The 19,297-nt window shown below is 36.9% G+C and overlaps 1 pseudogene; it reads right to left on the reverse strand.

Moving 5' to 3' along the window:
• Window positions 1-5,952: 5,952 nt before the first annotated feature.
• Window positions 5,953-19,297, reverse strand: part of LOC120881992 — a 102,820-nt pseudogene continuing 89,475 nt past the window's right edge.

Consider the following 19,297-nt stretch of genomic DNA (forward strand, 5'->3'; position numbering starts at 1 on the left):
CATAATATTTTTATTTCTCCACTTCTCATATCCCCAAGTCAGTATTTCTGGTGAGTTTTTTTAAACATAGTTTTAATTTCATTATTTCTCTAATTTTAAATTTCACAAAAGTAGGTGGAGCAAACAGTTTTTGAAGATCCTGACTTACCATTACAAGCGAATACCCTATCCTAAATAAAAGTGCAATGGAAGGTTCTTCTTTTTTTTTTTTCTTCAAACTTACATATTTTCCCTATGGCAAAAGGAGAAGAGGGTGGCAGAGTATGAGATGGTTAGATAGCAATACTGAGTCAATGGATATGAATTTGAGCAAACTCCAGGAGATAGTGGAGAACAGAGGAAACTGGTGTGTTATAGTCCATAAGGTCGCAAAGAGTCAGATAATTTAGTGTGTCTGAAAACATCACTTCTCCCAACTTGCTTGCTCTAGACTGCACTAAATGTTGCTGTCCCTGAAAATATGTCTTCACTTAGGAGTCTCATACTTACTCTGGCCTTCAGAAGGAGATGTAGGACGTAACCTCTTATTTCTGTGTAGCACCATAAAAACAAACTTCATCAAGTTAGTGATTCCAGCTAATGGGGAACAAAAAATATTAATGCAGTGTCAATAAGGGAGATATATTTTTCTTTCAGAGATGAGGTATTATTTATGAACTATCTGAATCCAGAGACACAACTGGGCAGGAGAGCAGGATACCTACTTTAGTTCTCTTGACATGCAACTTTGAAGAAGGGGCTCAGAGAAGAGAAGACAGGGGAAGACTGGTAAAGTCCTCTCTATTTATGAGTATTTATAACCCACATTCTGCAGTGTTGAATTAATCCAAGAAAAACATAAACTTCACCTCTGGAACAGAAACATTAGAATAGCTTCATCTAACACTATGTTTGCACCATTCAGAATTCCTTTTGCCTGATCCAAAGCAGCCAAATATAGATGAGTCTATTTCAGAAGAAGAAATATCATATTGTCTCTTTAGAGATGGAAAAATCTATGTTGGAATAAACATTATAATAAGTGTTATTATGTTGATATAGCAGTAATTTATATACTCTAATGAAATACAATGATTTCAGGCCAGTAAATTTTCTTGATAACCCAAATTATTCTTATTTATTGTGGCTTTACATTTTAATCATTTGAGGTGGAAGTTATGATTTGCTTCTCTAAACAGAGCATAATGATCATTATATGCTCATTTTAGTAATGATCAAGAGTCATCTGAATGAAGAATAATTATTATTTGGTGCTATAGCATAGAAATATTATTTACAGTCTGAAGAGAGCACAACCTTCTCAGTGGCTCAGTGATAGAGTACAGTGAGAAACTCGGTATTCTCATAGCATGAAGAAAGAGAATACCATTCCATAAGGAAGAAATTGAAAGGTTAAATGATTAAAGTCTGGAGTTAATATTGAGGTGCAAACAACTTATAGAAATACTGGTCTCATGACACCAAAACTCAATATTACTTCATTGATTCAAAGATAGATTGAGGTATCTTGAGGTAGCTTATTCTCACACTTCCTCTTAAAATGAAAGTGAATGGTTTGAAATGGGCATAACTGCTACACAAACCGCATTACTCTCCCCCGCCCCCCACCAAGGAAAAAGATGGCTCTAGTTTTCTTATTGTTTTCACTTTGATTATGTCTAAATGCATCTTTCAGTGAAAATATTCTGCCCTTCTTAGAGTTGTAGTTATTTTTCAGTTATTCCTGAACGGTCCCTGTATTGCTTATGAGGATCATTAAAGTTGTTTTGGTTAAATGTTAGTTGTGGGAATACTCTCTATTGATATTAGCTCCAGTGTAGTTTGGGTGATAAACAGACAGTTTCATATTGGGTCATAAACAAATGTCTCCTTTGAAGAAAAGGACATTGCTTTGCTGTACTAATCCCCCTTCTCCCAGTAGAACTGAAAAATTTAAATAGTGGTATACGCTAATGAAACTTGTTATGATGCTTTCCCAAGAGATTTGCTGCAGAATCCAAGCTATATCTAATTTTAATTTTTCAGAAAGCTTTTCTGACCCAGTCTATTTACCCAACGGTTAATAACATAGCATTCAGATCTCACACACTCTCACTAAAGGAAGAACTTTACATCTTTTCCAGACTGTAGTCCTCTTTCCTGCTTTATACTTCTGATCTGATTAACAATGTTAAGACATTTCAGGAGAGCAAAAGTGCTCTTTCTTTATACTTAATGGCAGATAATCTTAGGGAAACAAACAAGTAACAATTTGATCAGAGACAACTATAATCCCTCAAATAACAGCTCCTAGCTCTTTATCACACTGCAACTTGGTTTTTGCTAAATAGCTGGAATCTGTACATTTCTTTCTAAAAAAGGCTTACCTTTCTAATGGCATCGAAAAGTGGCCTTGTGGAGGAATGTTCTTTAGCACTAACTAGTAATAGCTTTTTCTCTGAACTCCAAGCCCTCTCAACTGAGAGACAGATAAAACCCTATCATCTACTTCATTTTCTCTAATTCTTTTTTCCCCCTTGCCTCTAGGGAAAAAAAAAAGGAAAATAGTTGGCAGCACATTAAGGACACAAAACAGAGAAAAATGTAGGTTCCTGAAATGTTTAAGGGAGATGAAAATCATCTATGTTTGGGAACTGCCTCATGGAATTTAGCTGTGGATTAGTTATCCAAATTACCTCTTGCTTTTATCACACAGACAATATACAGCTGAATTGTTAAATGATGTGCGCTTTTTTTTTTTTTTTCCTGAGAGCAAGATTGGGTACTTAATCAGGTCAATAATTATTCACACATTAGCACAGTCTTCTTCTTAAAGTGTAACGGTGACTCATTGGGTATATAGTCATTATTACTGATTAGAAGGAAATTATTTTTGTGGATCAGTGGTTCATGTGAAAACAGCTAAATTTATTATGCTGAGCTATTTAACAGTTGGACCATGTGAAAATTCTGGTGTTACTATTGTGATTAAGTCTTTATGTATATATCAGGAGATGACTATGAAAAAGACCGTACTGCATTTACTGTTAAATTTGAATTTTGCTACTAATAGACCCAAATTTCTGAAGTTTGGTACTAAACTTGGACATCCATAATGCACTTCCACAATGAAATTTCTTTATAGGTAAATTTATTTGACAAAGAAATAGGGAGCAAGAAGGTAAATAATATGAAGAAAAGAAGATGAAATATGACTATAGAGAATAAGTATAAAAAAGAGAGAAAAGAAGTGAATAAGGAAGAGGAAAGAATGAGAGAAATACAATTTCACTTGGTTTGAATTGTTAATTGGATTTCATATTTGATGAAATACCTGAAATTCTACTTGGTTTGTGCAGTTAATTTTTAATATTATAAATGAAGGACAAATCCTACATTTCATTTCAATTATTTTCCAAGAATATTATAAATGTATTCCAAGAATATGCTGTAAATATAGCAGCATATATTGCTAAAAGGTAAGGATTCCCTTTTAAACATACCTACAGTATTATCTTATCTTAAAAATGCATTAGAAATAACCCATTAATATTATCTGATAACATGTCCATGTTCAAATTTTGCTAGTTATATGATAGTTTATTTACAATGAGTTTGTTTACATCAGTATTCAAATAAAGTCAAAACATTGTATTTATTTTTCTGTATCTCCTTAGTATCTTTAAATCTTATATTACTTTTCCTATTAAGTTTTATTCTTGCAATTTATCTGTTTAAAACTAGATTATTTGTATGGCTTGATCTGATTGAAGCTTGTTACTTTTGGCAAAAACAATTTATATGTGTTGTATCTTTTATCAGCTGGCACATAATATATGGTTGTCTCTTTTGAGGCTGTCAAGTATTTTGTTAAACATTTTTTTTATATGGGAGAAACATGTTAGATACTTGATTATTTCCCTTTATTTACCACTTTCTAAATAGTGAATTACTTAAATATTATCTTCTAAAGTGATTGGTATATTTTCAATATAGTTTGAATTTGTAGATTTTAACATATTTGCTTGTCATCAATCCTGTACAGTTATTTTTTTATACACAAATCTATAATGCTAAAATAAATAGCATTTCCCTTTATTGAATTGTTTCCTCATGATAAATTATCATGATTGGAATTACTGAGTCAAAAGATATAAAAATCTCCATAGTTTTTGCTATACTGTGACATACAGGTTTTCAAATAATGCACCTTTAATGCTACTAGAAGTAAGTAGTGAATTCTTTGTAGCTATGGATTTTTAATTTACAGATTAAGTGTGACTTATATAAAAATAAATCTTGGAAATGATATAAAAATCAAAATGTAATATATAAAATGTAAACTGTAGTCTCCTGTCCATCCTTTCCAGCAACAGTTCTGTACTCCCTGGTGGATGTCACTTTTAAATTTTTTAGTCATTTTCCTTTTTATTTGGCTAAGTTCTAAAATAACTCATTTTGCATATCTCCCAAATTTCAGATATTGTGTATTGACTTCCTACTATAGAAACTGAAAATATAGCTCTGTTAAACTACTCTCACATCCTGATGTTCCTCTTACAGATATGTGTATCTCCTCTTCCTAGCTAACGAACCCAGGTTTTAGCATTCAAGTTGAATCTTTCTTCAGAGTTTCTAGTTATTATGGCTATGTGTATATTGTTTAATTCAGAGCCAAACTGAGCGCACACACACACAGTATTAAAACTTTTTTCTTGCACAACTTGTATTCATCTGTGGAATTAATTTCCCATTATTATTATTATTGTTATTTAGTGTTTCTTACAATCTGTGACTGCCTTTTCCATATTGTTTAACACTTCTCAGTTCCATTTTCCACTAAGTCAAAATTGTCAAATAATCTATGTTTTGGAATAATTTTAATTTAATTTTAGGAAATCTCTCCCAAAACTTTAATTCTTAAGTCTTCCACTCCAGTCTGTCTGGTTGTTCTCTAAGTTCAGTGAATAACCATTGTCCTCATATTCCATGTTGTTCTCTAGGAAAATTCCTTTCACTTCTCTCTAGTGCTAGGGCCACTATTTCATGGATATCATAGAAAAATAGAAAAATACAACAAAACAAACACTTGTTGTCTGTTTTGTATGCCCAGCATCTGAAGCCTTTTATGTAATTAGGAAAATTCTCTCTCTGATGGACATTGTAGGAAAGTAAAGAATGTCTTACTGTATAGTAGCTGAAAATGCTGGGCTTCCCAGGTGGCTCAGTGGTAAAGAATCCACCTACTGAGCAGGAGACATTCTATCCCTGGGTTGGGAAGATTCCCTGGCATAGGAAATGGTAACCCATTCCAATATTCTTGCCTGGAGAATCCCATGGACAGAGGAGTCTTGTGGGCTACAGTCCACGGGGTCACGAAGGAGTTGGACATGACTTAGTGACTAAATACCAACAGAGCTGAAAGTGTTAGATTCTCACTTTCTCTAATACCCTTTCACTTGGGATTCAGATGTATGAGCTAGGATGTCTCAGTCAAATGTGTCCACGGCCAACTTTAACTTGGCTTAGGATGGATAAAGGAAGGGGCAGGGAGTGCTCTTCTCCATTGGTTTCAGAAATAACACTGTAAGGAACAGTTTTTTTTATAGGTAGGGGTAACTCAAGGCCCCCAATCAATTCTTGAAAGGAATTCTAGTAGTTAATTGCCCTCTCTAATTCCTGTTCTCACTGCTTCTTTCGAGCTGCTACAGAAGTTTGACCATCTGGATTGTAATCATGCGATACACCGAAATCATTGTTTTTTTTTCTTACCTCACTTCCTACCAAGTGGCTGGAGCCAATATGTATCTAGGTTGTCAACTCCAAAGTGTCCACTGATCTCCAGTGATTTTGTTTACAAAATAAAACAAAAAGCTTCAGTGATTTTTTTTCTTTTCATTTTGGTTCATTTTCTTTATTACTTACATCCAAAATCATTAATAACAAGGCAGGATATTGGGTTAGTATTTGGAGCTACATCTGTCTGGTTGGACTTTGGCATGCTGGAACCTCTGGTCCCACAAAGGGTTTGGTGTGGCCATGCTGTTCCTCGGGCCTTGAGGAAATGCCTGTATACCTCCCTGCTTTTGTGAGGGCTAGAGAGCAGGATGGTGCTGCAGCCCTTAGGGGAGTCCAGGGCCAGCTGGTTGAAGGTGAGGATCTTACCCCTGGCCTTGAGAGTGTGGTCCCACACATGTCCGCTCGTGCACAGCCCGCAACTTCAGTTTGGGCATTTCCTGGATATGCACGTTGTTCTCCACTATAGTCCCGGCAGCCACAGCTGTTTTGTCTTCTGGGGCCAGGATGCTTTATCTTCTGGATCATCAGGGAAAGGGACAGAGCACCGCCAGTTGGTGTGACTCTTGAAAAGTCTCTTCAGTACAACTTGATTGAAGGCGGAATTGAGCCTCTGGCCAAAAATCTGTACAATTTAATGAACAGACTTTGTTAGATGTACATGATCTTGGGTTCTCTGAACTGAACCTTTCATTCTACCAGCTCTTACCCCACTCCTATCTCCACCACTCCTTGAGAGATGAAAAATGTCACATTTCTTTGGGGTCAGTGCAGTGGTATGGCTTGTTTTTCTAGCACATCCAATGAGTCTACAAATGACCCATATCTTTCAGATAATGCTATTCATCTAGGTAATCATCTAGAATTCTCTTTGGTTTTTTGAAACTAGGAACTCTAACAGAAAGTTGGAAGATATAATGTACTTTCCTTATTTGTTCAGTCACTAAGCTGTTTCTGACTCCTTTGTGACCCCATGGACTGCAGCCCACCAGGCTCCTCTATCCATGGGATTCTCCAGGCAAGAATACTGGAGTGGGTTGCCATTTCCTCCTCCAGGGAATCGTCTCAACACAGGGATAGAACCTAGGTCTCCTGCTTTAGCAGGGGAAATTCTTTACCACTGAGCCACCAGGGAAGCCCTCCTCTCTTGTTTCTTCCCTTGTTTTGCTTTAGAACATTCTCGAGCAGCTGGTGGTGATTATATAGAGGGAGAAATGATTTGAGAGCATGTATATTGAAAAATACTTTTCTATTCTCACAGCTGATCAGTTCAGTTCAGTTCAGTCGCTCAGTCGTGTCCAACTCTTTGCGACCCCATGAATCACAGCACGCCAGGCCTCCCTGTCCATCACCAACTCCTGGAGTTCACTCAGACTCCTGTCCATCGAGTCAGTGATGCCATCCAGCTATCTCATCCTCTGTTGTCCCCTTCTCGTCCTGCCCCCAATCCCTCCCAGCATCAGGGTCTTTTCCAATGAGTCAACTCTTCACATGAGGTGGCCAAAGTACTGGATTTTCAGCTTCAGCATCATTCCCTCCAAAGAAATCCCAGGGCTGATCTCCTTCAAAATGGACTCGTTGGATCTCCTTGCAGTCCAAGGGACTCTCAAGAGGATTCTCCCAACACCACAGTTTAAAAGCATCAATTCTTTGGCACTCAGCTTTCTTCACAGTCCAACTCTCACATCCATACATGACCACAGGAAAAACCATAGCCTTGATTAGATGGACCTTTGTTGGCAAAGTAATGTCTCTGCTTTTGAATATGCTATCTAGATTGGTCATAACTTTTCTTCCAAGGAGTAAGCATCTTTTAATTTCATGGCTGCAATCACCATCTTCAGTGATTTTGGAGCCCCCCAAAATAAAGTCTGACACTGTTTCCACTGTTTCCCCATCTATTTCCCATGAAGTGATGGGACTGGATGCCATGATCTTTGTTTTCTGAATGTTGAGCTTTAAGCCAACTTTTTCACTCTCCACTTTCACTTTCATCAAGAGGCTTTTTATCTCCTCTTCACTTTGAGCCATAAGGGTGGTGTCATCTGCATATCTGATGTTATTGATATTTCTCCCAGATATCTTGATTCCAGCTTGTGCTTCTTCCAGCCCAGCGTTTCTCATGATGTACTCTGCATAGAAGTTAAATAAGCAGGGTGACAATATACAGCCTTGAGGTACTCCTTTTCCTATTTGGAACCAGTCTGTTGCTCCTAGTTTAGACTTAAATTTTTAAGTAGCAAATCATGCTTGGTAACTTAAAAGTATGTTTACCTTGTTGTTAATCTTCCTTCACCTCACAGGGAAGAATCTCCCTGTCAGGTCTCCTAAATCTGTAACAACTGCCCATTTGGCTTCCAGTATTCTAAAATTTAGTTAACATCCCTACATTGTTCTAATTTTCTTTGGCTTTGTGAGTCTATCCTTTTTTTATAAGACTGATTCACTGCCTACTCTGCTAAGGAGTCAGATGAGTCTGTTCCTTTTTAATTGCTTGTGTGTGTGTGTGTGTGTGTGTGTGTTTTAGACAGAATAGAAATAAATGCATGTATTAAATTCACAATGCTTAACAGAAAAATTTAAGTATATTTCTTTCATAAGCAAATATCAAGTGCTAAAGAATCCTTCCATGGACAGATTGGATAATAATGGGAACTCTGAATTCTATTAACTCTTCCTGGGCTTTCTTATATATCTGCTCTTCACTGATTGGCACAGATTGGAATTGGTTTATTCTAGAATTGTATATTTTCTACTTTCCCTCTCTTACTGTGTTCAGTATTAAAAATGTGTTGATATTATTTTGTCTTATATGCCTCATCTTTATCTCTCTTTCTTTCCATGGATAAGATCAGTATTATCAAAAGGTTATAAATTTTGTTCCTTACATCCCAAATTCTAGTTCTGTATTCTGTAGCTTGACTGAATCCACTTATTGAATCTGTGCTCCTGAAGCTACTCTACCACAATAACTATGTTCAAAAATACCTCTTTGTCTTTGCTCTTTGAAATTTTATTTCCTTTCTGCGTGCATGTGCGCTAAGTCTCTTCAGTCGTGTTTGACTCTTGGTGACCCTATGGACTGTATAGCCTGCCAGGCTCCTCTGTCCATGGGATTCTCCAGGCAACAATGCTGGAGAGGGTTGTTCTGTCCTCCTCCAGGGGATCTTCCCCACCCAAGGACTGAATGTGCATCTCTTACCTCCAGGCAGGTTCTTTATCACTAGCACCACCTGGGAAGCTCCTTACTTCCTTTCTAATATAACTTATTTTAAGATTATAAACATGCATTAAATAATATTTATGTAACTATTATGTTTTATTAATTATACATATAAAGCATTCTATCCTCTTGTTTTTCTTTCTATCTAAAAACATTGTAAGTACCTAGCAACTGTTAGGCTTCTCTGGTAGCTCAGCTGGTAAATAATCTGCCTGCGATGCAGGAAACCCTGATTCGATTCCTGGGTAGGGCAGTTCCCCTGGAGAAGGGATAGGCCACCCACTCAGTATTCTTGGGTTTCCCTGGTAGCTCAGACGGTAAAGAATCTGCCCACAATGCGGGAGACCTGGGTTCAACCCCAGGGTTGGGAAGATTCCCTGGAGGAGGGGATGGCAACCCACCCCAGTATTCTTGCCTGGAAAATTCCCATAGACAGAGAAACCTGGCAGGCTACAGTCCACGGGGCTGCAAAGAGTCGGACATGACTGAGCGACTAAGCGCCTGCAGCAAGTGTTAAACATTGCAGATTGAAGGAAAGCAAGAATGTGGAAAGCTTAGAGAATGTGAATTTATCAGACATAAAGATGTACAGAAAGAAAAACAGGGGAAAAATAACAGAGTAGTCATTATAGTTGTAATTATCCTCTTGATAATTTCTGGATATTTGTTTTTATTTAACTATAATTATATAGCATATAAAATCTGATTTGTTTTTTTTTCTTTCAAAATAAGCTATTGGGAAATTATTGCTAAGTGTTATATGTTGCTACAATGTCACCAGTAACAACTGTCCAGAACTTCATACCTAATACAGTGCTTCCTTATGAAGTTAATCTAAATGGAACCAAGAGACAGAGTATATTGCACATTGTCTTTCTAATGTCCATGGAATACAAGTAAAGGACTTGTCAAATGAATAAATACCAAATAGGTTGCTTGAAATGAGGAATTCCTTTCTATAGATGTTTATACAAATTCATTCTAACATCCCTCTCCTCGCCAAGCTCGCTGGAGGGAAAAGAGTTCACACAATCACCTATTGAAGTCTCCTCAATGTATTTGTCATTTCAACTTTCCTTTCTCTGTTGTTCAAGATTACAAACAGAATACACTCTTGTACTGAATGAAAATTTTGCAGCCATTGTAATGTGTTAAACTGTGAAAACTTTTGAAAGAGATAGATAGCTACATTTCTAGAATGTGAACTCAATTTCCCTAAAATATGAACTGAAATAAATATGAGAAAATACAGAAAACAAATCCCCAGAAACCTCCTATATATATATAATTTAAATTTTTCAATGGCTTGTTTTGTTATGAAAACCATTAATCAAAATGCCTATCTATCCTACAATAGCTTTGAAACTGAAAGTCACTAAGTTGTGTCCAACTCTTGTGACCTCCTGTACTGTAGCCCTCCAGGCTCCTCTCTCGATGGAATTCTCCAGGCAGGAATACTAGAATGGGTTGCCTTTTCCTTCTCCAGGGGATCTTTGCAACCCAGGGATTGAAACTGGGCCTTCCACATCGGAGGCAGGTTCTTTACCATCTGAGCCATGAGGGATACCCTTAAAACAGCTTTAAAATAAATCAAAATGACTCACACAGGTAGAAGAAAAAAAGAAGATATTCAGGGTATGAGTTTAACTAAATAAAAGATGACTAAATGCCTCCTGGGTCTGTTGCTAGTCCAGTATTACCATAAGCACTCTTATCTAGTTTGAGAATATCTGCTTGTTCTTGACTGAGATGACAGTAAAACCTTAAAGTATGTCATTTTTGTTTCCGTATTGAAAACTTCTGTGAGTTCACCTTCCACCCCCTTTTGTTATTAGACAAACAAGTCTATTTGCTTTCCTACATTTTTGTTTGTTTAAGTCAGGAGTTAAAACCCCAGAGTTTTTAAGACAAAAGGTTCATAAATCAGTCAGGCTTGGGAAACAGATATTTTAAATTTCTGCTTCTTTTCTTATAATGCTTTTTACTCTAATCCTCGTGGCACAGTTCCCTGATCACTGAATTGTTTGCTTCATGTTGATTCAACTTGATACTGTGTTTTCACTTTATACACATAGAAATTTCCAGGACAAATACTGAAAAGTGTTCACATTTTTTAAGCGTTTAATTCTCTGCTTTAAGAAAAAGATAACAGAGAATTGTCCTGTTTCTTTTGTTAAATATTAATACTTCTTTTACTCTTTATCATTACCAAATTCTATGAATAGTTTTTTTCCCAGCTAGGCTGTCTGGTCCGATATGAACAGGGTTTCTCTTTTAGCTCACTGTTTTATCGCAAGCATCTAACATCCTATCTTTCACATAGTAGACACTTAATAATTAATTCATTATAAAATGCCTGCATTCTGCCCTTTCATAAAAGGCAGAGTACTTGCTTTTCACTTTCCATATTCTGTAATATTGTTTTAATATTTTTAATTATGGGAATTGAATATGAAAAATGATTGCTGAATTGCCTTTTCAACCAGAGTGGTGTATGATGAATGAATAACAATAGCAGTATTGTCTTATTTCACAGATTTAAAAAGAAACTTAACCATCTTCCTCTTCCCACATGTTGACATCTCTGATGTTGGAAAGGATCTACAATAATGGCATACTATGATTTAATTGTAGACTCTTCTTCCTTTCTCCCTCCACTCCTTCCTTTTCATGGATCATAATATGTTGATGATATATCTTAGGATCAGTGCGAACTTTTATTTGATTAAAGAGCATAACTACAATTAGATGAACTCCTATTGTATGTTAATGCACATGAAGTCTTATTTTTTTTTTCCTATGTTACAAATCAGGAAATTTATGTCCAAAATTTAGCAACTCACTTGAGGTTATATATCTAGCAAATGGTGGCATATGGGCTGATATTGTTCTAGTCCAAAGATTGTGTCTTTTTACATAACTTAAAGATACACTATTCATCGTATGTGAAGTATAACTGAAGTTATAAAAATAGAATCATATACATTAGAGTTGGAAGAAAATTTAGAGAGCATCTATTCTAATTCCCTTATTTTACAGATCAGAAAAGAGCTCCAGATAGGTTAAGTGTTCTGGGTAATAAATCTAGAAATTTGTGAACATAGGACTATGAGAAAAATTATGCATACTCATAGTAACAAATTGAAATACTACAGAAATGTATGAAGAAAGAAACAATCTTACTGTACCTCAATTTGGACATATTCTACCTTTCTGAGATACAATATATATATATATGTATGTATACATGTATATTTTCTAGTTTTTAAATAGGACTCAAATATATGGTTTAAGATCTGTAAAACTCACTCTTAAAATTATTTTGGAAGTCAAAAGCTAAATATTGATACACATATAACTTCTAATATGTTTCTTGTAACCTTCATTTAAAGAAGAATTGATGCAGAAAACATATAGAACGAATTTCAAAATATCTACAATGGCACCCCACTCCAGTACTCTTGCCTGGAAAATCCCATGGACGGAGGAGCCTGGTAGGCTGCAGCCCATGGGGTCTCGAAGAGTTGGACACGACTGAGTGACTTCACTTTCACTTTTCACTTTCCTGCATTGGAGAAGGCAATGGCAACCCACTCCAGTGTTCTTGCCTGGAGAATCCCAGGGATGGGGGAGCCTGGTGGGCTGCCGTCTATGGGGTCGCACAGAGTCGGACACGACTGAAGCGACTTAGCAGCAACAGCATTATGTACTTAGAATTCATCATACCTTAACTCATTTAAACTGTATCACAAAGTTTTGAGATGAAAACTAGCTATTTGTGAAGTAACAAGAGGTTAAAGAGGACAAGCAACTTACCAAATGTGCAAGGATGAAATAATTGAGGACTCAGAATCTTTGGGTCATTTAAACCCTGGTTAATTAAAGTTTTGGCTGATGATAGAGGTAATAACTAATGGATAATGAGAGAAGAAAGCCAAAGATATTAGTAAAAGTCCCAGGATCAATCACAGAAATGAGGCCTATAGAAGCCTTGTATAATTTTATTTGACTGTTTTTTTATATGTGTGTGTGTATGTGTGTGCACTTATTTGTATCCTACAATTTTCTTTATATCTCACCTTATTCTCTGTGTCATATGAATGCTATTGGCAGTTAAATTTATAATTTAGTGTTTAGGTAACAGAATATTCAGTGGGAGTCTTACTGAATCTGAGGAGCAATCAACATAGCCAATGATGGGTATAATGACTTTTTGGACTGTTTCTCATTTGGAGGAAGTAATATAATCTCTTTTAAGAAGCATAACTCTACATTATTATGTAGTGATATGCAGTTGTTTTACTGTATGGGATCTAAAATGTGAGCAGCAGGGACCATGCAGAAGTTGAGAGTCAACGAAGTAGACTGTGCTCCTTATCTATTGATTACCTATGTGCTCCAAATTAACACTTTTTATTTGCTCTGTGAAAAGGGATCTGGACCCTTTGACAATTGGCACAATGTTAAGCCTTATCAGAAGGATGGAGAGTTAATGCACAAGGAAGGGCTTTGTTTTCCGGTTTTGGAGTGCTTGACCAGCGGTCTCCAATAATGTGGCTGGCTTCTTCATTGCTTGGCTTCTTCAGCCCCTGAATTGTGTAACTTCTCAATTAGTCCCAGCTCCTGCAGTGCATGGCAGCCAGCAGCATCTAGTAACCAGTAGCTTCCAGGTGGCTGATTTTGTAGTCACAGGCACGTCTCTGTGAACAGCTTTCACAAGCAGCACTTTAGACCACAGATATCCATCAAGTTCTGCCAGCTAGGCACCACAGAAAATTCTCTGCCATTCAGCCAATCATGGCTGTGCCTTCCTCACCTTCAGGTCTATTTCTTAGCCCTGGTGGGGGCGGGAATTCTTTAGCGTGTTCTCTCTCAGCTCTAAGAGTAGTGATTGCTTCTTATGTCTGCTATTCCTATATTTTTTAGAGTTCTCTTTATGTTTTACTAGCCAACACCTCCTTATTCCAATTCTTCATTATAGTTAATAATTCATTATATCAAACTTTCCTTTTTCAAATTATTGTGTGGCTTCTCTTGATTAGATGTAAGACTGTCTGACATCTATTTCTGGGCTTTTAGACCATAACCACTGTTCCTTACCATTAACAGGGATAAATTAAAATGGATAATAATGAGGCTTTGCATAATTTTAAACATAAATAATTAACACTTCAGGTAGTAGAATCATAAAATTTGCAGGTGAGAAGGAACATTAGAAATGATTTAATGTATTCTTTTTTTTTTGAGATAAGGAAACTGAGGCCAAAATAACTAAAATGAGGAGATCCATGTTCTTTCTGTTTTTTATATCACCATTGTCTATCATAGAGTCAGTGTTCAGTGACTGTGAACTGAATTGAATTGAAATAAGGGAATTAACTTTGAAAATATTTATTGAGCACTGTGATTTAGACATAGTTCTTTTTCTCAAGAGATTTTCAGGCAAGTAGCTAATTTGGAATCAGAATTATAACTTTGGTTAAACCTATGCCCTCATTAGTTTGGTTATTACCACTAATTTAATTGTGGCTTGAAATCAGAAGTTAGTTTTCTTTGTGTACTCTTTGTACATATGTCTAAATTTTCATTGGAAACAGGATGATATGGGCATATTTATACCTAAGTTACTCTAACTCTGGTATGGTTATTATAACCATCCATCTTCCAGGACAAGTGTTGTATGCTATTGCTGCTGCTACTGCTAAGTCACTTCAGTTGTGTCCGACTCTGTGTGACCCCATAGACATCAGCCCACCAGGCTCCCCCGTCCCTGGGATTCTCCAGGCAAGCTCGATTTCCAAAACACACATGTATGGTTTTACTTTTTTATTTATAGGAATATTATTTTTACACAAGAGTCTTAACTCATTTTAGATTTTAATTTGTCAGAAACCTTCTATTCCACTTCCTAGAATGATGGGTGACAGGAAATAAGGCCACAATCTTGTAGGGTCAGATTGTAAAATACCTTGTTTATTTAGCATATGTAATTTTAATAAACCTTGCCTGAATTGGTTTATGAATTCTTATAACCTTTATAAATTTAATAGATGTCTATCTTTAGCATGTCTTTCTGGATATATTTCTTTGATAACAGTTTGTGATACTCTAGACCATTTATTTTGTTAATGTTAATTTACCACTCTCCCCCATTTGCAAGAGAGATTAGGACATATTTGAATCCATTAAGATTTTTTCAGACAAATTCTGTTGCATTTTAATCAAATATGTATTTTAAAACTTCTGGGTATAAAGATAGGGACATTATAACTTTGTAATCTTCATAAATGGTTGTGCTATCCTGTACTTCATATAGATATCTTGCCTCAATTCACTGAATGGGGTTGGGGGGATTGAGTATCAGAATATCTCACAAAACTTGTAATAAATAGTTCAGTTCAGGTCAGTCATTCAGTTGTGTCTGACTCTTTGCGACCCCATGAACAGCATCACGCCAGGCCTCCCTGTCCATCACTAGCTGCTGGAGTCCACCCAAACTCATGTCCATTGAGTCGGTGCTGCCATCCAACTATCTCATCCTCTGTCGTCCCCTTCTCCTCCTGCTTTCAATCTTTCCCAGCATCAGAGTCTTTTCAAATGAGTCAGCTCTTCACATCAGGTGGCCAAAGTATTGGAGTTTCAGCTTCAACATCAGTCCTTCCAATGAACACCCAGGACTGATCTCCTTTAGGATGGACTGGCTGGATCTCCCTGCAGTGCAAGGGACTCACAAGAGTCTACTCCAACATCACAGTTCAAAAGCATCAATTCTTTGGCACTCAGCTTTCTTTATAGTTCAAATTGCGCATCCATACATGACTACTGGAAAAACCATAGCTTTGACTAGATGCTACTGGAGATTGGTGGAGAACTAACTGCAGAAAGAATGAAGGGATGGAGCCAAAGCAAAAACAACACCCAGTTGTGGATGGGACTGGTGATAGAAGTAAGGTCCGATGCTGTAAAGTGCAATATTGCATAGGAACCTGGAATGTTAGGTCCATGAATCAAAGCAACTTGGAAGTGGTCAAACAGGAGATGGCAAGAGTGAACATCAACATTCTAGGAATCAACGAACTAAGATGGACTGGAATGCGTGAATTTAACTCAGATGACAAGTATATCTACTATTGTGGGCAGGAATCCCTTAGAAGAAATGGAGTATCCATCATAGTCAACAAAAGAATCTGAAATTCAGTACTTGGATACAATCTCAAAAACGACAGAGTGATCTCTGTTCGTTTACAAAGTAAACCATTCAATATCACGGTAATCCAATTTTATGCCCCAACCAGTAACGCTGAAGAAGCTGAACGGTTCTATGAAGAGCTACAAGACCTTTTGGAACTAACCCCCCAAAAGATGTCCTTCTCATAATAGGGGACTGGAATGCAAACGTAGGAAATCTAGAAACACCTGGAGTAACAGGCAAATTTGGCCTTGGAGTACAGAATGAAGCAGGGCAAAGGCTAATAGAGTTCTGCGAAGAGAACGCACTGATCCTAGCAAACACCCTCTTCCAACAGCACAAGAGAAGACTCTACACATGGACATCACCAGATGGTCAACACCGAAATCAGATTGATTATATTCTTTGCAGCCAAAGATGGAGAAGCTTTATACAGTCAGCAAAAACAAGACTGGGAGCTGACTGTTGCTCAGATTATGAACTCCTTATTGCCAAATTCAGATTTAAGTGGAAGAAAGTAGGGAAAACCACCAGACCATTCGGGTATGACCTAAATCAAATCCCTTATGACTATACAGTGGAAGTGAGAAATAGATTTAAGGGACTAAATATGATAGACAGAGTGCCTGATGAACTATGGAATAAATAAATGAGGAATAAATCCTACCTTAAAAAGTAGAATTTCTAATAATCAATATATTTTAGATAGAAGAATTATTTGGTATAAAGTTTATTTCTTATGTAAAATTCATTAGTGAATAGACAAACTGAAGATCAGTAAATAGCTCTTGTAACTCCATATTACTTTTTATTATAAATAATATTCAAATTATCACACAGTTACACTCATTTCACATGCTAGCAAAGTAATGCTCAAAATTCTCCAAGCTAGGCTTCAACAGTACGTGAACTGAAAACTCCAAATGTTCAAACTGTATTTAGAAAAGGCAGAGGAACCAGAGATTAAATTTCCAACCTACATTCAATCATCAAAAAAGCAAGAGCATCCAGAAAAAACATCTACTTGTGCTTCATTGACTATGCTAAAGCCTTTGACTGTATAGATCACAACAAACTGTGGAAAATTCTTCAAGAGATGGGAACATCAGACCACCTATCCTTCCTCCTGAGAAACTTGTATGCAGGTTAATAAGCAACAGTTAGAACCAGACAGGGAAAAATGGACTGGTTCCAAATAGGGAAAGGAGTACATCAAGGCTGTATATTGTCACCCTGCTTGTTTAACTTATATGCAGAGTACATCATGGGAAATGCCAGGCTGGATGAAGCACGAACTGGAGTCAAGTGTGTTGGAAGAACTATCAGTAACCTCAGATATGGAGGAAGCAATGGCACCCCACTCCAGTACTCTTGCCTGGAAAATCCCACGGACGGAGGAGCCTGGTGGGCTGCAGTCCATGGGGTCGCTAAGAGTCGGGCACGACTGACAGACTTTACTTTCACTTTTCACTTTCATGCATTAGAGAAGGAAATAGCAACCCGCTCCAGTGTTCTTGCCTGGAGAATCCCAGGGACAGAGGAGTCTAGTGGGCTGCTGTCTATGGGTTCACACAGAGTTGGACACGACTGAAGCGACTTAGCAGCAGCAGCAGCAGCATGCAGATGATACAATCCTTATGGCAGAAAGCAAAGAGGAACTAAAGACCTTCTTGAGAAATGTGAAAGAGGAGAGTCAAAAAGTTGACTTGAAACTCAACATTCAAAAAACTAAGATCATGGCATCCGGTCCCATTGCTTCATGGCAAATAGATGGAGAGTCAATGGAAACAGTGACAGACTTTATTTTCTTGGGCTTCAAAATCACTGCAGATGGTAACTACAGCCATGAAATTAAAAGCCATTTGCTCCTTGGATGAAAAGTTATGATAGACCTAGACAGCATGTTTTAAAGCAGAGATGTTACTTTGCCAACAAGGGTCCGTCTAGTCAAATTATGGTTCTTCTAGTAGTCATGTATGAATGTGAGAACTGGACCATAAAGAAGGTTGAGTACTGAAGAACTGATGGTTTTGAACTGTGGTGTTGGAGAAGACTCTGGAGAGTACCTTGGACTGCAAGGAGATCAAACCAGTTAATTGTAAATTAAATCAGTCCTGAATATTCATTGGAAGGACTGATGCTGAAGCTGAAGCTGCAATACTTTGGCCACCTGATGTGAAGAGCCGACTCATTGGAAAAGACCCTGATGCTGGGAAAGATAGAGGGTAAGAGGAGAAAGGGACGACAGAGGATGGGATAGTTGGATGGCATCACTGAATCAATGGACATGAGTTTGAGCAAGCTCCAGGAAATGGTAAAGAGCAGGGAAGCCTTGTGTGCTGCAAGTCTATGGGGTCACAAAGAGTCGGAGGCTACTGAGAGACTGAACAACAGAAGCAATTTTATATAATTTGCGATGCTAAGAAAAGTGACCAAACAATATCTCTATCAAATAGTGGTTTTAATATCTCTTGTTTCAAATAATAGCTTGTTGTGAAATCATAATTTAAATCATTCACTTTGTGTTCAGTGTCATCTTTTTATTTGCATTAATACTTTAATTGGTGATATAAATGTAATATCCAAGATGTCATGAATATTTTGGAAGGTATCTCCTTTTTTGCTTTACTGTCTCCTTGTGCTTCATATTTCCATGTCTATCTTGATTATTCTCATTTCTTAAATTCAATTCCCCTCACACTTATTCCCCTCTAACTTATTCCTTGCCTGTTCAAATCTCCTGCTGACCTCTGAAAGTCATGGCAGACAAATTCGATATGAATATGAGAGTAAGGATTTGGTCCTTTACTTCTACTGGTTCCTCCAGAGGTCATTTGTTTTATGATAGCACTTTAAAAATGCTCCATATTTTTAAAATGATTTAAAAATACAGTAGACAAAATAATAAAACATAAAAATCTACTATAATTTATAAAACGAGAATACATAGGTACAATCTTCATGAATTTTCTCTAATTTCTTTCTGTGCATTTTGGAGATATAATTAAGATTTAACTTTATAAAAATTAGGACCATGTAGCTTTTATTTTGAGGCTTCCCAGGTGGCTCAGTGGTAAAGAATCTGCCTCAATGCAGGAGACACAGGTTTG

The sequence above is a fragment of the Oryx dammah genome, unplaced genomic scaffold (assembly GCF_014754425.2).
Source record: "Oryx dammah isolate SB20612 unplaced genomic scaffold, SCBI_Odam_1.1 HiC_scaffold_2, whole genome shotgun sequence".
In the NCBI taxonomy this organism is placed as follows: domain Eukaryota; kingdom Metazoa; phylum Chordata; class Mammalia; order Artiodactyla; family Bovidae; genus Oryx; species Oryx dammah.